Here is a 27,900-nt window from a genome sequence, read left to right as displayed (position 1 = left end):
TGGGAATACTTCAAAGAACACTCGCCAGAATTTCCATCTTTATTTCAGACCCAGTCAGGATTTACAATATTGTGGTGGTCATTTTCTTAACCTGATTGACATATAGAAATTGGTTAGTGCTTATTCACATATCCTCTTTCTGTTACTTTTCATTATTTAATGACTGCAGGAATAGTGCATTAACAGTAGGACAAATAAGAGTTAGTGGTCATGTTAACTATTGTTATCAATAATATACCACATAGTAGACATGCCCTTATTCTCATGCCTTAATGCACACTACTAGTACAGTACAATGCCATAGAAAGTAAAGTGGGGATTGGTTCTCATGTGCTTTTACCCATTTTCTTATTCCATCTACGAGTAGCCATTTCAGATGTAATGAGAGAACGGACATGGGAGAGCTTGCAAACGTGCTTTCTGCTCTATCTCCAATATTCATCCCTTCTGGGTGCTTCAGTGTCCACGTACCCTGACCAGCTGTCTATTTAAGCCTTTGTGGGTCGCTTGATGCCGCTTTACTGCTTCCAGCCAGATGCGCTGAGGGACTGATTGGATTCCTACAGCTTCCATGTAGATCTGGTGCCTTGCTGTCTTCTCCTGATCACCCAGGTGTGCGATGTAGCTATGGATTGGACCTCTTCTCTGACCCACACACACTTTGTGTGTTCCCGGCGGCTGCACAGAACTTTCCTACCAGTATGCTTCTGATGCCACTTTCACTGGGGTCATGCAGCAATCCTCTGAGCTCTGCCCTGGCTGCAAGCTGCTCTACTGTGATATGTAGAAACGTAAAATCTGGAAACACTCCTCTGAAATGAGGTAACCGATCAAGTTAGCTGCCTTGGATTGTAAAAAGATAGCTATCTCATACTGCAGGTGTGCTGGTAGAATTACCATAAGATTCTATTTGGATATAAATAATCCAACACACTAATAGTTCAATTCTTATTTAGCAGATTTTTGACTTCATAGGGTTTCATAAAAACAGTTAGCATTTTCTACAGTATAAATGACGCGTTTCACAGGTCGCTGCCCGCTTCATCAAGTAGGAAATGTCTAAATGTTGTTACAGGAGTACAAGTAGAGGACTTGGAATGGTCTTTGTATGAATTCTAACTATCTGTGTTGTAGGAATGCGTGGTGCTGCAAGGTCTAGCTGCTCTAATAATAAGAGTCGGGTCACCTGCTACAGCACATACACTTGGAGTTGGTCTCCGTATAGGGATCAGCTGTGTCCAGACCGCAACTTTGTCTATGTGGATGAAAGGCATTCACACCATTTGGAACTTGAGAAAGACCCCAGCCAGAGGGTCGAAAACGTGTGGATTAATGAGGGATGTGGTGGCAGATCGCTTCTAGAAAGAATCCGACATAGATTGTGGATTTGTTGCTGTGAGGGACCTGGTACCTGAACAGAAGGGAATATTGATTCCACACATGCACGTTTAGAACTGCTTGCACATTTTTACACCCTAGCCGGTAATTGTTGCGTCTAGCCAAACATGGATTCCCCATCGTGTGACTTATGCCTTATGTTAATGTGACATTTAAAAAAATAATGTATTTTACGGTTTCATATATTGTGAATTTTATGTAAAATTAAAAAACGACGTCACTATGTACATTTTTTTTCTTTTTGATTCCTCCTGAGCCAACTAACTGGAGCTGCTGAAGAGAATTTGGGGATCAAGGAAACTCATTCATCTAAAAATAGGGATTTTTGTTTACTTACCGTAAAATCTTTCTCTGATTCCATCTGGGGGACGCTGCGCACTTACTAATGGGTTAGAGTGTGTGGGATTGGGAGTTTGGCACAGAACCTATAAAAAAATAACTCCTCCCCCCTCTAACCCCTCCCATCTCCTTCCTGCTCAGCAGATTACCTCAGTTAACGTTTAGCAAAGCCGGAAGAGGCAGAACAGAATATATATACGGGAGGGATCGCAGCGTCCCCCAGATGGAATCAGAGAAAGAGATTTTACGGTAAGTAAACAAAAATCCCTATTTCTCTTTCATCCATCTGGGGGACGCTGCGCACTTACTAATGGGATTTCCCAAAGCAAGCTAATTAGAGGAGGGAGACACAGACGACATAGCAGTCTGCAAACTTTGATGCCTAACAGAGGCAGTCTCCAAACCAAAAGTATGACAAACTGAAGAATTTCGTGAAGGTATGTACGGACGACTAGGTCGTCGCTCTACGCAGTTGCTCGACGAATACACCACTGTGAACAGCCCAAGAGGCTCCAACAGGTCGAGTCGAATGAGCCCCTAAGGAATCAGGAACAGGCAACGCCTAAGAAATCTAAGCCTGCTGAATAGCAGAATTAACCCAGCACATCACCCTGTTCTTATTGGCCAGCCAGCCACGCTTGGGTGCAGCAAACAAACCCAACAAGGTAAGAGTTAAGGTTTGAACAACAACCAATAAGGCCAATTACCGACCCGCCCCGGACAAGCCTGGGACGACACAAGAAGCCCAATGTGCTGAAGGAGAGGAAAAACCAATACAACTTGTGGTTTGTAAGTAAAACCACCCTAACTGCATAAACAAAAACACTGTAAGAGAAAAGAAACCGCAACTCAACCAGAGTCCAGAGGCCGGAAAGGAGAAACAGGAGCCATTCTGGAAAGTAAATTCTAGAGCAGAACCCAGTCTGCTAAGATAAGAAGACAAAGTAGTTCTGACAACTGTGTTGTAGAAAAGATAAGAGGCGGAAAGGACTAAGAACTCCAGCTGAGTGACCGTTAAATACACACAAACGATGACAAGTGTTCTGGCACTGTGATTGGTTAGAGAGCCAGAAACGTAGTAGGGCTTGATGACATTGTTTTCCACAATCACGCCGTCAGCGGCAGAATAGACAAAATCCCGGTGATGACGTAAAGGTTGGGAGTGGAGAGCTGGCCGAAAAGGTACCCTGTAAGGGGCCCTGGTCACTCTGGGCTATAACATTGCAGAACAGAGTCAACAGGCAAATCCGAAGCGGATTAGGAAAACCGAAAGAGCCACTGGTCAAATGCGTTGAGGTACTCACTAGATGTTGCCAGAGGCAGAATAAATATGCTAGATGAAAGTGACAAGGAGCTGACACGGCGTCTACGATTGCCACAAGAGGATTCCCGAAACGATCACAGTACCAATGAAGCCCTGAGGTCTATGTCGGCTAGTTATAGACACACCAAAGCCAGAAATCCCTGTTGATTTCTCTAACGTCCTAAGTGGATGCTGGGGACTCCGTAAGGACCATGGGGAATAGCGGCTCCGCAGTAGACTGGGCACATCTAAAGAAAGCTTTAGGACTATCTGGTGTGCACTGGCTCCTCCCCCTATGACCCTCCTCCAAGCCTCAGTTAGATCTCTGTGCCCGAACGAGAAGGGTGCACACTAGGGGCTCTCCTGAGCTTCTTAGTGAAAGTTTTAGTTTAGGTTTTTTATTTTCAGTGAGACCTGCTGGCAACAGGCTCACTGCATCGAGGGACTAAGGGGAGAAGAAGCGAACTCACCTGCGTGCAGAGTGGATTGGGCTTCTTAGGCTACTGGACATTAGCTCCAGAGGGACGATCACAGGCCCAGCTTGGATGGGTCCCAGAGCCGCGCCGCCGGCCTCCTTACAGAGCCAGAAGGCAGAAGAGGTCCGGAAAATCGGCGGCAGAAGACGTCCTGTCTTCAACAAGGTAGCGCACAGCACTGCAGCTGTGCGCCATTGCTCTCAGCACACTTCACACTCCGGTCACTGAGGGTGCAGGGCGCTGGGGGGGGCGCCCTGAGACGCAATAATAAACACCTTGGATGGCAAAAAATGCATCACATATAGCTCCTGGGCTATATGGATGCATTTAACCCCTGCCAAAATACATAAAAAAACGGGTGATAAGGCCGCCGATAAGGGGGCGGAGCCTATCTCCTCAGCACACTGGCGCCATTTTCCCTCACAGCTCCGTTGGAGGGAAGCTCCCTGGCTCTCCCCTGCAGTCACTACACTACAGAAAGGGTTAAAAAAGAGAGTGGGGCACAAATTAGGCGCAGTATTAACTATACAGCAGCTATAAGGGGAAAAACACTTATATAAGGTTATCCCTGTATATATATATAGCGCTCTGGTGTGTGCTGGCAAACTCTCCCTCTGTCTCCCCAAAGGGCTAGTGGGGTCCTGTCTTCTATCAGAGCATTCCCTGTGTGTGTGCTGTATGTCGGTACTTTTGTGTCGACATGTATGAGGAGAAAAATGATGTGGAGACGGAGCAGATTGCCTGTAATAGTGATGTCACCCCCTAGGGGGTCGACACCTGAGTGGATGAACTGTTGGAAGGAATTACGTGACAGTGTCAGCTCTGTATAAAAGACAGTGGTTGACATGAGACAGCCGGCTACTCAGCTTGTGCCTGTCCAGACGTCTCATAGGCCGTCAGGGGCTCTAAAGCGCCCGTTACCTCAGATGGCAGATATAGACGCCGACACGGATACTGACTCCAGTGTCGACGGTGAAGAGACAAATGTGACTTCCAGTAGGGCCACACGTTACATGATTGAGGCAATGAAAAATGTTTTACACATTTCTGATAATACGAGTACCACCAAAAAGGGGTATTATGTTCGGTGAGGAAAAACTACCTGTAGTTTTCCTGAATCTGAGAAATTAAATGAGGTGTGTGATGATGCGTGGTTTTCCCCCGATAACAACTGATAATTTCTAAAATGTTATTGGCATTATATCCTTTCCCGCCAGAGGTTAGGGTGCGTTGGGAAACACCCCCTAGGGTGGATAAAGCGCTCACACGCTTGTAAGGGTTCTATCCTCTCCTGAGATGGCCGCCCTTAAGGATCCTGCTGATAGAAAGCAGGAGGGTATCCTAAAATGTATTTACACACATACTGGTGTTATACTGCGACCAGCAATCGCCTCAGCCTGGATGTGCAGTGCTGGGTTGGCGTGGTCGGATTCCCTGACTGAAAATATTGATACCCTAGATAGGGACAGTATATTTTTGCCTATAGAGCATTTGAAAGATGCATTTCTATATATGCGTGATGCACAGCGGAAAATTTGCCGACTGGCATCAAGTCTAAGTGCGTTGTCCATTTCTACCAGTAGAGGCTTATGGACACGTCAGTGGTCAGGTGATGCGTATTCCAAACGGCATTTGGAAGTATTGCCTTATTAAGGGGAGGAGTTATTTGGGGTCGGTCTTTCAGACCTGGTGGCCACGGCAACAGCTGGGAAATCCACGTTTGTACCCCAGGTCGCCTCTCAACATGAGAAGACGCCGTATTATCAGGCGCAGTCTTTTCGTGGATAAGCGGGCAAAAGGTTCCTCATTTCTGCCCCGTGACAGAGTGAGAGGAAAAAGGCTGCAGAAATCAGCCAGTTCCCAGGAACAGAAACCCTCTCCCGCCTCTGCCAAGCCCTCAGTATACGCTGGGGCTTTACAAGCAGAATCAGGCACGGTGGGGGGCCCGTCTCAATGAATTTCAGCGCGCAGTGGGCTCACTCGCAAGTAGACCCCTGGATCCTTCAGGTGATATCTCAGGGGTACAAATTAGAATTCGAGACGTCTCCCCCTCGCCGTTTCCTAAAGTCGGCTTTACCGATGTCTCCTTCTGACAGGGAGACAGTTTTGGAAGCCATTCACAAGCTGTATTCCCAGCAGGTGATAATCAAGATACCCCTCCTGCAACAGGGAACGGGGTATTATTCCACACTGTTGTGGTACCGAAGCCGGACGGCTCGGTGAGACCGATTCTAAATCTAAAATCTTTGAACACTTACATACAGAGGTTCAAATTCAAGATTGAGTCACTCAGAGCAGTGATTGCGAACCTGGAAGAAGGGGACTACATGATGTCTCGGGACATCAAGGATGCTTACCTTCATGTCAAAATTTACCCTTCTCACCAAGGGTACCTCAGGTTTATGGTACAGAACTGTCACTATCAGTTCAGACGCTGCCGTATGGATGGTCCACGGCACCCCGGGTCTTTACCAAGGTAATGGCCGAAATGATGATATTCCTTCAAAGGAAGGGAATTTTAGTTATCCCTTACTTGGACGATTCCCTGATAAGGGTAAGATCCAGGGAACAGTTGGAGGTCGGTGTAGCACTATCTCAGGTAGTGTTGCTGCAGCACGGTTGGATTCTCAATATTCCAAAATCGCAGCTGGTTCCAACGACTTGTCTTCTGTTCCTAGGGATGATCCTGGACACAGTCCAGAAAAAGGTGTTTCTCCCGGAGGAGAAAGCCAGGGAGTTATCCGAGCTAGTCAGGAACCTCCTAAAACCGAGCCAAGTCTCAGTGCATCAATGCACAAGGGTTCTGGGTAAAATGGTGGCTTCCTACGAAGCAATCCCATTCGGCAGATTCCACGCAAGAACTTTCCAGTGGGACCTGCTGGACAAATGGTCCGGGTCGCATCTTCAGATGCATCAGCGGATAACCCTGTCACCAAGGACAAGGGTGTCCCTCCTGTGGTGGTTGCAGAGTGCTCATCTTCTAGAGGGCCGCAGATTCGGCATTCAGGACTGGGTCCTGGTAACCACGGATGCCAGCCTGCGAGGCTGGGGAGCAGTCACACAGGGAAGGAATATCCAGGACTTATGGTCAAGCCTGGAGACATCACTTCACATAAATATCCTGAAGCTAAGGGACATTTACAATGCTCTAAGCTTAGCAAGACCTCTGCTTCAAGGTCAGCCGGTGTTGATCCAGTCGGACAACATCACGGCAGTCACCCACGTAAACAGACAGGGTGGCACAAGAAGCAGGAGGGCAATGGCAGAAGCTGCAAGGATTCTTCGCTGGGCGGAAAATCATGTGATAGCACTGTCAGCAGTATTCATTCCGGGAGTGGACAACTGGGAAGCAGACTTCCTCAGCACGACCTCCACCCGGGAGAGTGGGGACTTCACCCAGAAGTCTTCCACATGATTATAAACCGTTGGGAAAAACTCGACAGGTATTGCGCCAGGTCCAGGGACCCTCAGGCAATAGCTGTAGACGCTCTGGTAACACCGTGGGTGTACCAGTCAGGGTATGTGTTCCCTCCTCTGCCTCTCATACCCAAGGTACTGAGATTGATAAGATGGAGAGGAGTAAGCACTATATTCGTGGCTCCGGATTGGCCAAGAAGGATTTGGTAACCGGAACTTCAAGAGATGCTCACGGAGGATCCGTGGCCTCTACCTCTAAGAAGGGACCTGCTCCAGCAAGGACCCTGTCTGTTCCAAGACTTTCCGCGGCTGCGTTTGACGGCATGGCGGTTGAACGCCGGATCCTGAAGGAAAAAAGGCATTCCGGATGAAGTCATCCCTATCCTGATCAAAGCCAGGAAGGATGTAACCGCAAAAACATTATCACCGCAATTGGCGAAAATATGCTGCGTGGTGCGAGGCCAGTAAGGCCCGACGGTGGAAATTCAACTGGGTCGATTCCTACATTTCCTGCAAACAGGAGTGTCTATGGGCCTGAAATTGGGGTCCATTAAGGTTCAAATTTCGGCCCTGTCAATTTTCTTCCAAAAAGAACTAGCTTCAGTCCCTGAAGTTCAGACGTTTGTAAAAAGGGTACTGCATATACAGCCTCCTTTTGTGCCTCCAGTGGCACTTTGGGATCTCAATGTAGTTTTGGGTTCCAAAAGTCACATTGGTTTGAACCACTTAAATCTGTGGAGTTAAAATATCTCACATGGAAAGTGGTCATGCTGTTGGCCCTGGCCTGGGCCAGGCGCGTGTCAGAATTGGCGGCTTTATCCTAAAAAAGCCCTTATCTGATGTTCCATTCGGACAGGGCGGAATTGAGGACTCGTCCTCAGTTTCTCCCTAAGGTGGTTTCAGCGTTTCACCTGAACCAACCTATTTGTGGTGCCTGCGGCTACTAGGGACTTGGAGGACTCCAAGTTGCTAGACGTTGTCAGGGCCCTGAAAATATATGTTTCCAGGAGGGCTGGAGTCAGGAAATCTGACTCGCTGTTTATCCTGTATGCACCCAACAAGCTGGGTGCTCCTGCTTCTAAGCAGACTATTGCTCGTTGGATTTGTAGTACAATTCAGCTTGCACATTCTGTGGCAGGCCTGCCACAGCCAAAAATCTGTAAATGCCCACTCCACAAGGAAGGTGGGCTCATCTTGGGCGGCTGCCCGAGGGGTCTCGGCTTTACAACTTTGCCGAGCAGCTACTTGGTCAGGAGCAAATGCGTTTGTAAAATTATACAAAATTGATATCCTGGCTGAGGAGGACCTGGAGTTCTCTCATTTGGTGCTGCAGAGTCATCCGCACTCTCCCGCCCGTTTGGGAGCTTTGGTATAATCCCCATGGTCCTTACGGAGTCCCCAGCATCCACTTAGGACGTTAGAGAAAATAAGAATTTACTTACCGATAATTCTATTTCTCATAGTCCGTAGTGGATGCTGGGCGCCCATCCCAAGTGCGGATTGTCTGCAATACTTGTACATAGTTATTGTTACAAAAATCGGGTTATTATTGTTGTGAGCCATCTTTCAGAGGCTCCTCTGTTATCATGCTGTTAACTGGGTTCAGATCACAGGTTATACGGTGTGATTGGTGTGGCTGGTTTGAGTCTTACCCGGGATTCAAAATCCTTCCTTATTGTGTACGCTCGTCCGGGCACAGTATCCTAACTGAGGCTTGGAGGAGGGTCATAGGGGGAGGAGCCAGTGCACACCAGATAGTCCTAAAGCTTTCTTTAGATGTGCCCAGTCTCCTGCGGAGCCGCTATTCCCCATGGTCCTTACGGAGTCCCCAGCATCCACTACGGACTATGAGAAATAGAATTATCGGTAAGTAAATTCTTATTTTCACATACTTTAAGGAAGAACAGCCTGAAGATTCAGGAAATCTGCTTCCCAGTTGCCCATTCTGGAACTGGAGATGACAGACACTGCCGGGATCCAAAATTCCGCCCTCTGCATATGTTAGATACTGTTCCGATGTCTCTCCAGCTATAAGTGTCACAGAACAATTGATATAGGTCACAGTGGAAAGACCCTGTAGAAGACATTGAGCTGGAGTCAAGGCGTTGTAGATCGCCCGTAGATTGGAAGTGATATTTCCACTTCGGACATCAGTTTCATAGAAAACGCCAGAGTTGAAACCAAAAAACCGTAATGTCTGAAACTTTTGACTGTGGTTATGACCCTCCATGTCGAGACAGAATGAAGTCCTATAAGTTAGATCTGGATTGTGTAGCCCAACGAAAAGATCGACCAATGAAAATATCTTGGTATTTTAATAGAGAAACTAAACTGCTGTTTACGTAAACTCAATCCTGCCTGAGATTAATAACATTTAATCTGAGATTGAAGAAACCAGGCAGGAGACCGGGGGAATGGAGCCACCTATAAAATCACCACTGTCCTGCAGAGGAAGTGTATGTCTGACCCCTGAGTCTATTCTGGTCAGTAAATCCTGCACTCCGCCAACATTCGAGATACCAGGTATCGAAAAGAATACCCATGAATAACATCTTCTGCGAAGGAAGAAATCCAGAACCAAGGTCCGTTGTAGAAAAAAAGTGCATGAGACAGCTGCTTTTTTTTTTTTTTTTTTAACAACTGACCCAAAATGGTAGCGATGCCCAGATGACGGAAAAAGGATTGGACTGAATACTCCTGTTAGATAGCGAACAGACTGCAATGATTAGAGCCCGTCTAAGATGGGCACTAAAGATTCTTGCTTGGTACGTGTTCCCCAAGATTCAGAATATATGTTCGTGATACAAATTCCGTACATCCAACGGATCAGTGGACTCTGAGAAAGCTGGTGTCCTCCAGACTGGGAACCAGACTGTTCGACTCCGTGGCCCCTGCAGAGGGCACATTGGAAGTCCGTGTTCTAGGCATACAAATGCCTCCCAAAAGAATACCCATTTTTCTGACATAGGTTAAAATACCCATTTCTCAGCTATTATCCTCAGGATGAGAACCCACGACCTGTTATACCGCAGGCATACACCTTACTGATAGAGTTATTTGCTCCCGCCTGCAAAGTACGCTTTAATTTGGAAGCAGAATTTTACGATTCGCAACCAAAATGAATAGAAGGGTGTCATAGCCAGGGAAAAGATGCAATAATAAATAGATAGGGAATAGAGCTTGAGAGACCAAAACAGTCAATGGATAATTTGAAAAGGATCAGCTGCCCCAAGAATGGATAACTTGCATAATGCAACCGGTTTAAAGATTCATGCATAAGCCCGGAGAGGGCGTAGGAATATTCCTGTCAGAATGAATACTAATATAATAACGGCCTCACCGTTGTCAATCTGTGGTGACTGTTAAGGTCACATACTGTACTTTAGTAAAGACAGTTGCCTTAGGCTCTCCCATGATGGATGCGTCCACTAATTATTAGTGGAACCTTCATTAGATCAGTGTCTTCATCAGCGAAAGGATAAAGAAATACTGTCTCTAATACTGAGAACACCGAAATTGAACCGAAAACAGTATGTATTAGAGACAGACACATTTCCCTGGAAATATAAACTATTTTATCAGGTGTGTAGTCAGACTTCCATCAACATTCTCTCACGTGAAGGAAGAGGTGGAAACCAAGAAATTCAGTAGATTATTTCTTATTTCTATCCTGAAGGATCCTCACTGACAGGATTTATCTCACCATTTTCTGTAGATGAAGCCTCAAAAACGCCTCTGAAGTAAAGGAGCTATATTGTCTGTCAAAGACCAGACTCGCTGCACAGTATGAACTGATTAAGGAGCTTTGTCCAGCCATTTGGCAAATCATAAGTACATAGTGTACAAGAAATAGAAACAGTCTGTCCTTGTTTTGAAAGGTGCACCGGTCCCGGAGGTACTGCAATACCGAGTCAATGCGTGGAGTGGACGGAGCAATCTCTTCTTCCATTTTTCTGTTCTAAACATATATTTAATACATGGCCCCCACATAGGGAACGTATCAGATATTAAACTGATAAGAACAGATACTACACTTGATCCTAGCCAAAAGGTCAAGTAGTGATCTTTTTACCAAGACTAGCGGCTAAGTAGTAAACAGAGTACCAGACCCATTACATTGACATAGTGTAAGGAAAAATATACTCAAAGAATACCGGTATTTGTGGACCGGTCCTGGAACCCCCATCCCTGCAAGTGCAGGGAATATATATATATATATACATATATAACTTTACACAGTTAGGGGCATACACTGAACTGGAGGGAGGCAGGTTCAGGGGAAATTTAAGGAAAATATTTCCTCTCAATAGGGGTAGTGAACAAGTGGAACAGCCTCCCATGAGAGGCGGCAGAGGCCAAGACTGTAGAGCAATTTAAACCTGCTTGGTATATTCATATACTTCTATGTAAACAAGCTCATGGCTTCAGTGCTGTGAGGCAGCAATGCTAACCACTACTCCATCTGTATTATTCTGGATTGAGATGTGTCTGGCCCACAGAGGCATAAACTGATCCCTGGAACCTCCCGGCTGCTCTGCAACTGGTGTCCTGGAGCATGGGGTACCTGTGTCCGTGCTACCTTTAGGAAGTCTGGAGCCACATTGTGCAATTTAATGTATATGGGAATCAAACCTGTGTTTAGTCTATCTTACTAATACACAGCATTAGCCCACAAAGCTATTGGAGCTCCTGTGTAGTAAACTACTGAACTTGTCGTTCCTTTAGGAGATTTGCTGTTTACAACCATGGAATATACAATGCCACAATCATAGCACACAATAATGTCTCATAACTCTGTGCTGTGGTCCAGCTCTACAGACTGAGCTATAACGCTCCTTTTATAACATGATGTAAACAACTGTTGTCAATTTAGAATAGCACAACACTAGTTAAGAAAAAATCCCCGCCTGTGTAATAAACAGGGTGAGGTAAAAATAACTCTATTACAGTGAGATTACCGAAATATATGTACTAAAGGATCACTAAAGAGCACTAAAGAATCCCTTAGAATAAACGAGCTCCAGAGCATATGAAAGGGCTGTGTTATACTTGCTGTTTTTGCTGCTCTCTGCCTGTACTAACAGGGTGAGACGCTGGGCTCCCTCGTGTACTGTGTTATGTGCAGCGCAGCATCCCCCGCTGATCTGACTGTTGGCCTCTTGCAGAGATAGAAGATGGCGCCTATAGCTGAGTCCTGCCCCCACAGAGTGAGGACGGCGGCGGTAAGACGCTGTTGGGCGGGAGAACGGGGCGCGAACACAACATCCTCCTGCGTCCCGCCGCGGTACAGCCTCCCCACCCCCGCAACTGAGCTCCGTAAAATCATTGAAATGACTACCGCTGCTGTCTGACAAGACGCGGCTTCCATGAAATGAGCGGCGGAAGCGGGACTGAACCGCTCCGTCCGCTCTGAGCAGGGAGGGGGGTCCGCATACACCAGCGCTGCACAATAATAAATACAATTATTATAAATACCATATATGCAATAACAGCCCAACGCTGCCCAGGCAGGTTGTGGCTGTCTTACCAGTACAGTGCCTCCTAGGAAATCCATCCTGCATCAAGTAAGCCCCAGTGACTAAGAGTATGGTGGCTTCTTAGAGGCTCTGGGGAGTGGGAGACACATAACTAACTAACCCCACTCCTAGTATACGTGTCTCCTGTAAACAGGGACTAAGCACACATAAGTAAAATCAAAATAAACAACAGAAACCTAACTAAAATCTACACTGAAGGAATCTGTGCCTGTACTCCTCAGACACAAAACTAAAACTGAGGTAATCTGCTGAGCAGGAAGGAGATGGGAGGGGTTAGAGGGGGGAGGAGTTATTTTTTTATAGGTTCTGTGCCAAACTCCCAATCCCACACACTCTAACCCATTAGTAAGTGCGCAGCGTCCCCCAGATGGATGAAAGAGAAAGATTGGCCCATTCATTAAGAGTGGTTGAACTTGTTTCCATACTTTTTTTTATATGTTTTGGTGAAGGTGAGAGGGAACCTTCTTTGGATTTCTATTAAAAATAGGTGTTTGTTGCGCACTTTATGCTTTCCATTTTTCATTTCCGCACCTGCACCAACCACTGCTATTTAGCTATTGCATAGTTTTCTACACCTGGTTGTTTGTTACGAGTAAATTGGGACAGAATCGTGCAGCTGGAAAGCTGTACCCCTTTCCTAGATCCACCTCTCAGGGGGAGACGCACCTTTCATACATCAATCGCAGGCAGCCTCTTTTTCATCCTCTGATGCCACACTGTAGCAGGTGCTGCGGGCTGTAATGGTGAAAAATGAGTAATGGATACGATTTCAGGCCTCTCGCTCTTGAGAGATGACCTGCAAAGAATGAGGAAGTGAGTGGGCATGGCCGATTCCCATATATCTACTGTTGGTTGTACAATTTCCTATGAAACCCCAGGTCACTGGTCTGGGGACGCCAATGACTGGTCACAATAAAGTTATCGGATATTGAAGGGTATCTCTGATGTAATGGTGTATGTCTTGCTAGTCTGTCATAAAAGCAGTACACGCAATCTGCAGTCATCTTATACCCCTTTTCCACTAAAATGCCAGGTCCGACCCAGTATTTTGAACATGGTTCCAACCAGGGTCAGAGACCATTCACACCGCAACTTTTCGACTCTGGTTATTCCCAGGTTGGCCCTGTTTACACTGCACCCGTGTGTAATCTCTCTGTTCTGCCGGTGCTTAGACATCTGAAAAAATGCTCCACTGTAGTGCCAGACACAATCCTTAATCTCACCCATGCAAAATATCCAATTTTTCCCTGGACGTGCATGGTAGGCACTAGTTGTACTAGTTAAAGAACTTTGCTTCACTATGCCATGATGTTTCCCTTCTGGCTGTCTGTGGTATTTGAGGGGATAGTCATGTGCTGTAGTTCTCTGCTTGTAGCTGCATTCAGGCTGGCCCATCCTGTCCATGGTACACTGCCCACTCTTTCCATGGCTTGTGACTATACATTACTGTTCTTTCTTATAGCTGCACAGTTTGCTTACATAGAGTAGTGTGGGCTGATTATGTGGGTGTAAGGTGCGTCTGGGTTGGAATTTGGTGTACAGGGTTGGTGGTGGGGGTTTTTGACATTGTTGTTTTAGATTTTTATAATTCTTACTTCATTGTTACAGGAACATGTCCACTTAAATTAGGTGTATAATAGCCATTGTTGGCATTAGAGTGGCATGGTGTGGTGTTGGGCACTTGAGTGGTCCTTGATTAACTTGCAACCTGGTGATGGTTGGTCACTCTGTGTCGTTCTGTATACTATTGTTTTACTCAGCTGAGGTGTGATAAATGCCTCTGTGTTAATTATATGTGGGCAACCTGTGCCCTTAATAGAACGGCATAACAGTCCTTTATATCACAAACTTTGTCCAACTGATATTAATGTAATTTCTCTTTCATCCACTAGGGGACACTGAAGTTCCATCTTAGACATTAGGGGTGTGAAGTCTGTGAACCGGAGGTGTGGCACAATCTTAAAAATTTGCATTGACTGCACAGCCAGCTCCTCCCCCTTCACGCCCCTCATGCCTCAGTTTTGAAAATTGTGCTTGAGGTGTAAGCACGTAGGAGCAGAAGCTCCTGACTAAAACAAAAGGTCAATATACTGCCAGGCTGCGTCAACCTAATAAAAGGGGGACAAAAGACCTGAAGATACCTGAGAGACAAAGATCCCTTCTGAAGGGATCGGCTTCTCTCCTCAGGAGATCCTCTAAAGAGTGAGTACTGGTGGAAAAAGGGCCCTATATTATAATTTAATAAGTCCCTCCAGATCTCTTAGAGCGCTGCCTCAGAGGACAGTGGGCTCATTTCACTTAAATTATTTTCCTCCTCCCCCCCCCCCCCTACAGGAGACAGGAGTAACTCCCCGGATTCCACTGATACTAGCGGTATCGCGCGCCTAGCGGTCAGCGCCGAGCAGCGGGGAGAGCGGTCTCCAAGGCTACGGCGGCGCCGCTGGGCTGCGCGCAACACACGCCGCACGGCGAGTAAGCACGCGCCGCGCGGGTAAAGATAGCTCCCGGTGCGGCGCGTGTGTCCCTCAGACACATCGGTAGTGTGGAGGGGGAATAATACAGCTGGTTGTGGGAAAAATAGGTATATGTAACCTCCGCGCTGGCGGAGAAGAGGGGGGAAGACATACATTACAATGTGATGATCTTTACAAAAAAATCCAGTGGCGGCCATTTTATTTTTCCATTTAGGCGCCATCCTGAGGAAAACAGTAAACCCTCCCCCACGTATAGATGATAATAATGTTGTATAAGACTCCCTCTGCTGGTGAAAAGTTATATAAGTTAAAATGAGGATCTCCTGTGGAATAATTATATTGTTTATATTTTCAAGGGACTTCTGATCAAAGATCCTGAAGAAAATACTAGGAGTATGTGGACAACCCGATCACTGTAGCTGATTGACAGCTGGGGCTGTGAGGGCTATTAACAGGCTGGTGTTTTATATAATTGATAATTAATAATTTTATTTTATTTTTATTTATTTTTTTATTTGTAAAGTAAGTTTTTACATTTACATATCTTAACCAAGACTTAATACAGCCGGTTCTAAACACTTCACTCCCGTCATATATTACAAACTTTATTTTCCTGAATAAAGGGTGAAAGTTTTGTTTAAATTGCCATCTAAAAGGCTTATCATGTCAGCAGCCAAGACATCTAAGACCTATTACGTGTGTACGAAAGTAATAAGAGAAGCACGAGGATTGGCAATTCGGGGGTGTGCGAACCTGCGTAGACAAGGGCGCACAACCGGGGAGCAGTGCTCCATCACGGTCATGGCAAGATGTTCTGACGGACAGAATATCCAAGGAAATGGCTGAATCACGCAAACAACAATCAGAGTGGGCTGCGGGGTTCTCAAAGGCAATGGAAGAGTTCCTCATTAGAATAACGCCACCCGCGCAACCAGATACGATTGTGCGCAAGGCAGTTAAAAGACCCCTTCCTGTTGTTCAGATAACGGATGACGAGGAGGGCCTCCTTATGGATACGGAGGAAGGTGAGTTAATTGAACCTAACCCGGATGCTGATTCCACTGAAGAGGATTCAGCGATCTCAGGTATTGATGCTTCAATTGATGCTGTTAAGGAAATTCTGGATTTTAAAGGTGAAGAGGTTAAGGAACCTGAGGAATTCGACTTATTCGAATCCCAGAAACCATTTTTCAGCAGTGTTTCCCATTCCTAAGTCCCTCCAGAATCAAATGGAGGAAGCATGGAAACAACCTGATAAACGCTTCCAATTCCCAAAACGGTTTCAAGTAACGTATCCTTTACCTAAGGGAGTGATGGATAGATGGGAAAACCCACCGGTAGTGGATGCTTCCCTAGGTAGATTATCAAAAAAGACAATCTTGCCGATACCTAATGTGACTACTTTAAAGGATGTTTCAGATCGTAAGGTTGACACAGCTTTAAAGTCTATTTTTGTAGCAGCAGGTGCAGCACAGAGACCTACCCTCATCTGTGCTTGGGTCAACAAGGCCATGGGTGCATGGGCCAGCCGTATTATACAAGCAATTGAAGAGGAAAATAGCTTGGAAGAGATTACTCATTTGACGGAACACATTTGAGAATCAGCATCATATTTATGTCAAGCATCTAAGGATGCCAGTAGGATTGCATCACAAATATCCGCATCGGCCATTTGAGCAAGGAGAATATTATGGTTTAGAGAATGGCAGGGAGATTCTGACACTAAAAAGGCAGTGGAAGCTATTCCCTTTGCAGGTGACACGCTTTTCGGACCAGAATTAGATAAGTGGATTTCCCAAGCTACTGCTGGGAAGTCCACATTCCTGCCCACTCCTTATACAAGAACCACTCCACGGGTTAAGAGGGGTTATTCGGGACCAACGTTTAATTTTTTCAGATCTCAGTCCTTTCGAGGCAGAGGAAGAGGTTTTGGTGGACAGGCACGTGGGGGCAGAGGTAGAGGCCGCTCACAGGCAACGAACAGAAAGCAGGATAAACCTGCTGAAAAGACCGTGGCATGACGGTCTCCCAGCTCACCTGGGGTCTCTCCTGGTGGGTGCACGACTGGAGAGGTTTCAGGACAGTCAATTTTTTACAACAGGCTTACCTCGGTGCCCTCAGAAAGCAAAGGCGTTACTTTACGCAATTCAGAAATTGCTACAGTCAGAGGTTATTGTTCCAGTTCCTACCCCTCAGGGAGGAACGGGGTTTTATTCCAGTCTTTTTGTCGTGCCAAAACCAGATGGAACAGTCAGACCGATTCTAAATTTAAAAGTTTTAAACCAATTTATAAGAATTTACAAATTCTAGATGGAATCAATACAGTCGGTCATTGCAGGTCTAGAACACAAGGAGTTCATGATATCCATGGACATAAAGGATGCGTACCTGCATATCCCAATTTGGTCTCCCCACCAAGCTTACCTACGGTTTGCATTGGTGGAAGATCATTATCAATTCAGAGCCCTACCGTTCGGTCTATCTTCAGCCCCGAGGCTCTTCACGAAGATCATGGCGGTCATGGTGGCAGAATTGAGAATAAGGGGAGTCACTATAATACCTTATCTAGACGATCTCCTAATCAAAGCCTCTTCTCGGTAGAAACTGATACAGGATGCTCACACGTCTCACCAATTTCTGATTCAACACGGTTGGATTGTGAACTTCAAGAAATCCAACCTCATTCCATCTCAACGGATTCAGTTCCTAGGTCTTATATTGGACACGGTGAAATTGAAGATTTTTCTGCCAGAATCCAAGATTCAGAACATACGGAAGTTGGAGACTCAGGTACTAGAGGCACAGACGGTGTCTCTACATCTCTGTGTACAACTTCTAGGAAAGATGGTAGCGTCGTTCGAAGCTATCCAGTACGGAAGACTTCATTCCCGACCCTTTCAAATGAATGTCATTGCTCAAGAAGCAGGTTCACATTGGCTACTTCATCGGAGAATCAAACTTCAACCACAGGTACGTATCTCCCTGACATGGTGGTTGATACACAGGAATCTCGTAACAGGGAAGATATTCGGCATTTGGGACTGGAGAATTCTGACAACAGACGCCAGTCTCAGAGGTTGGGGAGCCGTCCTGGAAGACCATCAATTTCAAGGAAGGTGGACGCCTCAAGAGAGCAGTTTACCCATAAATATTCTCGAACTAAGAGCTGTTTACAACGCACTACTATTGGCAGAGAATCTGGTCATAGGTCAGTATGTACGGATACAGTCGGACAATGTCACGACGACGGCTTACATAAACCGTCAAGGTGGAACGAAGAGCAAGATGGCATTGAAGGAATCAACAAAGATCCTGTTGTGGGCGGAAAGGCAAAACATCATACTTTCGGCGATATTCATTCCAGGAGTAGAAGACTGGGAAGCAGACTATCTCAGTCGACAAGACATGCATCCGGGAGAGTGGTGCCTTCATCCGCGGATTTTCAAAATGATAGTGAGGAGATGGTGTCTTCCACGAATAGACCTCATGGCATCGAGGCAGAATCATCAGCTGCCCAGATATGTATCCAGGACAAGGGATACTGCAGCAGAAGGAGTAGATGCGTTGACACTTCCTTGGGATTACGAAAGGGTGTATATATTTCCACCTTTCCCTCTCATACCAAGGATACTGAAACGGTTAAAACGAGAACGAGTGTGGGCGATTCTAATCGCACCAGATTGGCCACGCAGGAGTTGGTACTCGGACCTGCAGGGATTACTGTCGGAAGACCCGTGGAGGTTTCCTCAAAGAGAGGACCTACTATCTCAAGGATCGTTTCTTCACCCAGATCTGAACAGACTGCGTTTGACGGCGTGGCTGTTGAAACCCGGATCTTAAGCGACAGGGGAATACCGAGATTGGCTATTCCTACGATGATTGCGGCTAGAAAGCCGGTTACAGCGGGACATTATTATAGAATTTGGAAGAAATATATAGACTGGTGTCAGGATCGTGGATGGGATGCGAAATCCTTCCACTTATCCAGACTTTTACTGTACCTTCAAACAGGCCTGACAGGCCTGCGACTGGGATCTCTGAAAGTTCAGGTGTCTGCTCTTTCCATTCTTTTTCAACAACGGTTGGCATCCTTGCCAGAGGTTCAAACTTTTTTGCAAGGGGTGCTACGGATACAACCCCCTTTTTGTACCCCCACGGCACCTTGGAACCTGAATTTGGTGTTAGATTTTTTTAAGATCCCCTTTGTTTGAACCGTTACTACGAACAGATCTAAAATATCTTTCTTGGACGGTAACGTTGTTGCTAGCCTTAACTTCGGCTAGACGGGGCTCGGAGTTGGGAGCCTTGTCATGTAAAAGTCCCTTTTTGATTTTTCATGAGGATAGGGTGGAACTCCGTACAAGAGCAGATTTCCTTCCTAAGGTTGTTTTCGGGTTTTCATGTAAACAAACCTATTGTGGTCCGATCTTTCCAGAGTATAGCAGATGGGGATGCGTCATTGGATGTAGTACGAGCTTTAAAGGTGTATGGACAGGTTACATCGTCCTTTAGGAAGTCAGATCATTTATTCGTTCTTTATGATGGGCCAAAGAAGGGTTGGCCGGCTTCTAAGCAGTCCCTGTCTAGATGGATTAAACTGGCTATCAGGCAAGCGTATATTCCAGTGGTAAACAGGTTCCATTGCGGACAAGTGCGCATACCACTAGATCAGTGGGTGCCCCCTGGGCAGCTGCCAGAGGGGTCTCCACTACTCAACTTTGCAGAGCGGCGACGTGGTCCTCAGCCCACACGTTCGCTAAATTTTATAAGTTCGATACCTTTGCGTCTGAAGATGCTAACTTTGGACGTTTGGTTTTGCAGGCAACAGACAGCACTCCCTCCCTGGGGGATAACTTTGGGACGTCCCCTAATGTCTAAGATGGAACTCCAGTGTTCCCTAGTGGATGAAAGAGAAAAGAGGATTTTGGTACTTACCGATAAATCCATTTCTCTGAATCCTCTAGGGGACACTGGACGCCCGCCTCTGTGCTGTCAATCCTGCAGTGTATATAGTTCTTGTTTATACAGTTCGTACAAACAGCGTTGGTTGTCTGTTAAAGATGTTCTTGGATGCTGTTTGGCATGTTGCACGGTTCGGTTCCTTCGCCATAAGCTTTCGTACGTGTCCTCATCTCTCGGTCCAATTTCCAAAACTGAGGCATGAGGGGCGTGAAGGGGGAGGAGCTGGCTGTGCAGTCAATGCAAATTTTTAGGATTGTGCCACACCTCCGGTTCACAGACTTCACACCTCTAATGTCTAAGATGGAACTCCAGTGTCCCCTAGAGGATTCAGAGAAATGGATTTATCGGTAAGTACCAAAATCCTCTTATTAGTCTGAGTTTGCATAGAGGTCTCCATCAGGCTCAATTCGCTGCTTGGGTATTGGCTGGATAGCAGCTCTAAGGAAGTGTACAAACTATCATGTACAATCAATTGTGACCATATATGGCAGCGAGCGACGGGTAGCTCGCAGCCACAATCCGGGTCGCTTGACCAGTGCTGGCTGCTGCCGCTGCCCAACTTCGGCGGGAGTCCGTAATTAACTCCTCCCATCCGGTCCCTAGCACTCCTCCGCCGTGGAGGAGACTGATGCTAGAGGTCATACTTGACCTCTAGCACCTGTCATGCACCACAGTGCTATAGATACCCAGAAGTGGCGGGAGCACTCGGCGCTGGCGCTCCCGGTACTTCCTTTACACCCGACACACAGCGTTTAGAATCAGAGGAGGCTCCCTCCGCTAGTCCTAGTGTCCCCTGAATAAATATGTGTCATGCTGCAGAAGTGGTGCTGGCGGCTTCTCAGTGACAGCAGTGCCACCAATGTCGCACTCCTCTGCTGCACGGTCTGGATATGGACCTCTGGCGCTGAGCGGTCGTCCCTCCCCCCCACCCCACCCCCCTTCCTCTGCATGACAAACAGAATATTACACGCCCTGGCAACAAGAACCCTGGCAATGAGCATGACACGCAGAGCATTACACCCCTGGCAACGAACATTACAGCACTTGCAACAAAACCACTGGCAACAAGCATGGAACCCAGAGCATGAAACCCCTGGCAACAAGCATTACACCCCTGGCAACAAGTAAGATACCCAGAGCATGAAACCCCTGGCAACGAGCATGAGACCCCTGGCAACGAGCAGGTAATTTAAAATTGATTAGAAATCTTACTGTGGGTCATAATGTGTAATGGTCATTACGGTGTGTGGCATAATGTATCGAGGGCATTGCAGTAGGTGGCATAATGTGTCAGTTATTACGGTGTGGGGCATAATGCATCACGGGCATTGCGATGTGGGGCATATGTCATGGGCATTGCGGTGTGTGGAATAATGTGTCAGGAGCACTGCGGTGTGTGGCATTATGTGTAACAGGCATTTTGGTGTGTGGTATGTGTCACGGGCATTACGTGTGTGGCATAATGTGTAAGGGGCATTACTATAAGGAGGAAAATGACAAAATGTAAAGGGCATGAATCAGGATTTTTTTTTTCCCTGTGGTGGCCAATGTCTGGGCGTGCAGGTTGCAAAAATAGGATTTTAATACCTACCGGTAAATCCTTTTCTCTTAGTCCGTAGAGGATGCTGGGGACTCCAAAAGGACCATGGGGTATAGACGGGATCCGCAGGAGACATGGGCACTTTAAGACTTTAAATGGGCGTGAACTGGCTCCTCCCTCTATGCCCCTCCTCCAGACCTCAGTTATAGGAACTGTGCCCAGGGAGATGGACATTTCGAGGAAAAGGATTTTTGTTAAACCAAGGGTGAGATACACACCAGCTCACACCACAACACACCGTACAACATGGGTTTTAACTAACCAGTTAACGGCATGAACCAAAATCAGCAACAGGCTGATCTTAACCGAAACACAACCGTCGTGTAACCTAAGCAATAACTATTAACAAGTACTGCAGCCAGAATCCGCACTGGGACGGGCGCCCAGCATCCTCTACGGCAGAGGTTCTCAAACTCGGTCCTCGGGGGCACACACAGTGCATGTTTTGCAGGTAACCCAGCAGGTGCACAGGTGTATTAATTACTCTGACACATTTTAAAAGGTCCACAGGTGGAGCTAATTATTTCACTTGCGATTCTGTGAGGAGACCTGCAAAACATGCACTGTGTGTGCCCCCGAGGACCGAGTTTGAGAACCTCTGCTCTACGGACTAAGAGAAAAGGATTTACCGGTAGGTATTAAAATCCTATTTTCTCATACGTCCTAGAGGATGCTGGGGACTCCAAATGGACCATGAGGTTTATACCAAAGCTCCAGACCGGGCGGGAGAGTGCGGACGCCTCTGCAGCACCGATTGAGCAAACATGAGGTCCTCATCAGCCAGGGTATCAAACTTGTAGAACTTAGCAAAAGTGTTTGAACCCGACCAAGTAGCTGCTCGGCAAAGTTGAACCGCTGAGACTCCTCGGGCAGCCGCCCAAGATGAGCCCACCTTCCTAGTAGAATGGGCCTTCACCGAATCCGGTAACGGCAATCCAGCCGTAGAATGAGCATGCCGAATCGTATCACAGATCCAGCGTGCAATAGTCTGTTTAGAAGCAGGAGCCCCAATTTTGTTGGGAGCATACAGGATGAACAGAGCCTCTGTTTTCCTAATACGAGTCGTTCTGGCTACATAAACTTTCAAAGCTCTTACTACATCGAGGGACTTTGAATCAGCCAAGGCTTCAGTAGCCACAGGCACCACAATAGGTTGGTTCATGTGAAACGAAGAAACCACCTTTGGCAGAAATTGTTGACGAGTTCTCAATTCCACTCTATCCTCATGGAAGATCAAATAGGGGCTCTTGTGAGACAAAGCCGCTAATTCCGACACCCGCCTTGTGGACACCAAGGCTAAAAGCATGACGACTTTCCAAGTGAGAAATTTTAACTCAACCTTTCGTAAAGGTTCAAACCAGTGTGACATAAGAAAATGCAACACCATGTTAAGATCCCATGGTGCCACCGGGGGCACAAATGGATGTTGGATGTGCAGCACTCCCTTCACAAAAGTCTGAACCTCTGGAAGGGCGGCCAATTCTCGTTACTTCCTTTCTAGCTTTAAGTAGAGTGGGGATGACTTCACTGGGAATACCCTTCCGAGCTAGGATTTGGCGTTCAACCACCACGCCGTCAAAAGCAACCGCGGTAAGTCTTGGAACACGCATGGCCCTTGCTGTAATAGGTCCTCTCTCAGAGGAAGAGGCCAAGGATCTCCTATGAGTAATTCCTGAAGATCCGGATACCAGGCCCTCCGTGGCCAATCTGGAACAATGAGTATCGCCTGAACCCTTGTTCTCCTTATGATCCTTATCACCTTTGGAATGAGTGGAAGCGGAGGGAACACATATACCGACTGAAACACCCACAGTGACACCAGGGCGTCCACTGCACTGGCTTGAGGGTCCCTCAACCTGGAACAATACTTCTGAAGCTTCTTGTTGAGGCGAGACGCCATCATGTCTATTTGAGGAATTCCCCAACGACTTGTCACTTCTGCAAAGACCTCTTGATGCAAACCCCACTCTCCTGGATGAAGATCGTGTCTGCTGAGGAAGTCTGCTTACCAGTTGTACACGCCCGGAATGAAGACCGCTGACAGAGCGCTTGCATGTTTTTCCGCCCAGCGGAGAACTTTTGTGGCCTCCGCCATTGCCGCTCTGCTCTTTGTTCCACCCTGGCGGTTTATGTACGCCACTGCTGTAATGTTGTCCGACTGAATCAGGACGGGCAGACCGCGAAGAAGATGTTCCGCTTGTAGAAGGCCGTTGTAGATGGCTCTCAATTCCAGAATGTTTATGTGCAGACAAGCTTCCTGGCTTGACCATTTTCCCTGGAAATTTTTCCCCTGTGTGACTGCTCCCCAGCCTCGGAGACTTGCATTTGTGGTCACCAGGACCCAGTCCTGGATCCCGAACCTGCGCCCCTCCAGGAGGTGAGAACTGTGGAGCCACCCCAGGAGAGATACTCTGGTCCTGGAGGATAGGCTTATTTTCCGGTGCATGTGCAGGTGAGACCCGGACCACTTGTCCAACAGGTCCCACTGAAACACCCTGGCATGGAATCTGCCAAACGGAATGGCTTCATATGCTGCCACCATCTTCCCCAGCACCCGCGTGCATTGATGAATCGACACTCTTGCCGGTTTCAGAATCTCCTTGACCATGTTCTGGATTTCCAGAGCTTTTTCTACTGGGAGAAACACTCTCTGCAGTTCCGTGTCCAGGATCATGCCCAAGAATGACAGCCGTGTTGTCGGAACCAACTGTGACTTTGGCAAATGTAGGAGCCAACCATGTTGTTGCAGGACTGTCAGGGAGAGCGCAACGTTTCTTAGTAACTGCTCCTTTGATCTCGCCTTTATCAGGAGATCGTCCAAGTACGGGATAATTGTGACACCCTACTTGCGCAGGATCACCATCATTTCCGCCATTACTTTGGTGAAAACCCTCTGAGCCGTGGAAAGACCAAACGGCAACGTCTGAAACTGGTAATGACAATCCTGAACAGCAAACCTCAGGAAAGCTTGATGTGGAGGATATATTGGGACATGCAAGTAGGCATCTTTTATGTCGACTGACGCCATAAAATCCCCCCCTCCCAGACTGGAGATTACTGCTCGGAGAGATTCCATCTTAAATTTGAACTTTTTTAGAAAGAAATTGAGGATTTTAGGTTCAGAATCGGTCTGACCGAGCCATCCGGCTTCGGGATCACGAACAGGCTTGAATAAAAACCTTCTCCCCGTTGTGACGGGGGGACTGTGACAATAACTTGCTGTAGACACAGCATTTGTATCGCAGCGCATACTACCTCCCTTTCCGGAAGAGAAGCTGGTAAGTCGGATTTGAAAAAAATCGGTAAGGGGGCACGTCTTGAAACTCCAGTTTGTATCCCTGGACCACTATTTCTGGCATCCAAGGATCCAGGGCCGAACGAGCCCAGACCTGACTGAAGAGTTGAAGACGTGCCCCCACCTGTGCGGACTCCAGCAGTGGAGCCCCAGCGTCATGCGGTGGATTTGGCAGCGGCCAAGGAGGACTTCTGCTCTTGGGAGCTCGCCACAACCAGCGACTTTTTTCCTCTTCCCCTACCTCTAGCAGCAAGGAAGAAAGACCCTCGTCCTTTTTTGAATTTATTAGACCGAAAGGACTGCATCTGATAAAGAGGCGTTTTCTTTTGTTGTGCAGGGACATACGGTAGAAAAGATGACTTACCCACGGTAGCTGTAGCTACCAGGTCTGCGAGGCCCTCACCAAACAAAACACCACCTTTATACGGCAGAGCCTCCATAGCCCTCTTAGAGTCTGCATCACCATTCCATTGATGAGTCCATAACGCTCTCCTAGCCGAAATTGCCATGGCACTGGTTCTTGATCCCAAGAGACCAATATCCCTCGCAGCCTCCCTTAGATAGACTGCAGCGTCCCTGATATGACCCAGTGTCAAAAGAATGTTATTCTTATCCAGGGTGTCCAAGTCAGATGATAAGTTATCTGCCCACTTTTCAATTGCACTACTCACCCATGCCGATGCTACAGCAGGTCTGAGCAGCATACCCGTAGTGGCGTAAATAGATTTCAAAAGTAGCTTCCTGCTTACGATCCACAGGATCCTTTAGGGCCGCCGTGTCAGGGGACGGGAGCGCCATCTTCTTGGACAGCCGTGCTAGAGCCTTGTCCACATTGGGGGTTGACTCCCACTTATTCCTATCCTCAGAGGGGAACGGGTATGCCATAATAATTCTCTTGGGAATCAGCAACTTTTTGTCAGGATTTTCCCAAGCCTTTTCAAAAAGTGTTCAGTTCATGAGAGGGAGGAAACGTCACCGGAGGTTTCTTTCCTTTAAACATACAGACCCTTGTCTCAGGAACAGCAGGGTCTTCCGTGATATGTAACACTTCTTTTATTGCCACAATCATGTACTGAATGCTCTTAGCCAGTTTAGAATTCAACCTGGCATCACCATAGTCGACACTGGAATCCGAATCCGTGTCGGTATCTGTGTCTGCTATTTGGGTAAACGGCCGTTTCTGTGACCCTGAGGTAGACTGCGTTTGGGATAAAGCATCTTCCATGGATTGTCTCCATGTTTGGTTCTGAGCCTCAGATTTATCCAATCTCTTATTTAATAAAGCCACATTTGCATTCAAGGCACTCAACATATTTACCCAATCAGCAGACGGCGGTGCCAACAGATTCACTCCCCCACACTGTTCTGTCCCCACACCAGCCTCCTCCTGGGAAGAGCCTTCAGCCTCAGACATGTCGACACTCATACCGACACCACTATCACACCGGCTATAGGGGACAGACCCACAATAAGGCCTATCATAGGAACACAGAGGGAGTTTGCCAGCTCACATCCAGCGCCCAACCCGGTCTGAAAGTATATAATAATGCCTCAGACCTGTCCGCGCTGTTTAAAATAATAAACACCAAAATTTGCTGTAAACCCCCCCCCCCCCCCCCCTCTCCCCCTCCTTAGCACCCTGTTACCTGTGACAGAAGTGTAGGAGGCCAGGACCAGCGTCTCTGCAGCTCACAGTGGAGAGAAAATGGCGCTGAGTAGAGCTGAAAGGACCAAGCCCCGCCCCCTTCATGGCAAGCTTATGTCCCGCTATTTTAAAAAATTACTGGCGGGGGTCTGTATACTGTGCCTATGCACTGTATACTACTTTTGCCAGGCTGAATTTGAGGTATAATTGCTGCCCAGGGCGCCCCCCATGCGCCCTGCACCCATGTAGTGCCGCTTGTGTGTGGGAGCAATGGCGCGCAGCGCGACCGCTGCGCGGTACCTCAGAGACTGAAAAAAAAAGTGTTTTTTCAGAGAAACTCAGGAGAGCTCCCCTGGTGTGTGTCCAGTCTTTCTGGGCACAGAATCTAACTGAGGTCTGGAGGAGGGGCATAGAGGGAGGAGCCAGTTCACACCCATTTAAAAAGTCTTAAAGTGCCCATGTTTCCTGCGGATCCCGTCTATACCCCATGGTCCTTTTGGAGTCCCCAGCATCCTCTAGGACGTATGAGAAATGGGGTAAAAGGTAGTCTCTTCCTGCAATGCCACACCCTCTTTTTGGAGCGTGCGCTAATTCTTTACTTTTAATATAGCGATGGGAGGGGCGGCAGAATTTTTTTTGCCCAGGAGTCCAGTCTTAACACTGAGAGTGTACCAGCAACCATTCAAGTACAGCTTTTTTTGTTTCAAAAACTTTAGTAGCTCCTCAGGAGGTTTAATTTTTCTCGAGTAGCTCACACCCCAATTAAGGTTGGAGACCACTGATATATGGCATAGGTGGACCAGGTTCCTGATATTATTGGTACAGTACTCGCTGCATCAGGTGGCTACAAGGTACCTGACTGCAAACAGGTCATTTATCCCTGTAATGTATTTTGACTGTAAAAATTACTAACCATTTATGACTCCTTACAATATCTGCACCTGTACTTATGTTGGCTTTACTTTGATATGCGTGACCTTTTATGATGTCCATACAGTCTTTCTTCATTTGTGTTAAAGCTAAAAAATCTTTTAAAAATAATTTGTATGATGTGTCAAATGAACAAACAACTCCACATCAACTGTGTTTTTTTTTACCATAAAATAAAAGCAACCTTTACCCACCGTCATTGCAGTGTTCCTTCTATCTCCTCCTCTGCAAGTGAATCTCGAGAGCTTGGCATACATTCCAGTGCGAGTGTGCTGAGAACAGTGATTGGGCAGCCCATGCAATCAGCAGCATCAGTAACTATGTAATGCTTAGAATTCAGAGCTCTATATGGTATCCACCCATGGAGCGCTAACTGTTAAGCAGGGGTAAGTACAGCAAACCCTACATGGAAGTGGAACCCCACAGTTATGCTGATCAATTTCTAACACTCTAATGCATTCAAGCAGAAAAATACCACAGATATGATTTGTAATATATTACAGTAGTTTGTTTAATGGAGTGCA

General features: G+C 47.0%; 1 protein-coding gene, 1 long non-coding RNA gene and 1 other non-coding gene across 3 annotated transcripts in view; 1 reads left to right on the top strand and 2 right to left on the bottom strand.

Annotated features, from left to right (window-relative positions):
* Positions 1 to 27,900, top strand: part of ZNF280D (zinc finger protein 280D) — a 629,515-nt gene that overhangs the window by 452,900 nt on the left and 148,715 nt on the right. The window lies entirely within an intron of this gene.
* LOC134932091 (uncharacterized) lies at positions 4 to 27,852 on the bottom strand. Its single transcript, XR_010179245.1, has 3 exons — positions 27,571 to 27,852; positions 13,137 to 13,266; positions 4 to 91 (listed from the first exon to the last, which is right to left on the bottom strand). It is a non-coding gene; the product is annotated as an uncharacterized LOC134932091 (long non-coding RNA).
* Positions 10,807 to 10,997, bottom strand: LOC134938154 (U2 spliceosomal RNA). Its single transcript, XR_010180779.1, has one exon. It is a non-coding gene; the product is annotated as a U2 spliceosomal RNA (small nuclear RNA).

This window comes from Pseudophryne corroboree, chromosome 6, assembly GCF_028390025.1.
Source record: "Pseudophryne corroboree isolate aPseCor3 chromosome 6, aPseCor3.hap2, whole genome shotgun sequence".
In the NCBI taxonomy this organism is placed as follows: Eukaryota; Metazoa; Chordata; class Amphibia; order Anura; family Myobatrachidae; genus Pseudophryne; species Pseudophryne corroboree.
The sequence above is the reverse complement of the archived record's forward strand: the minus strand, read 5'-3'. Positions and strand labels throughout refer to the sequence as shown.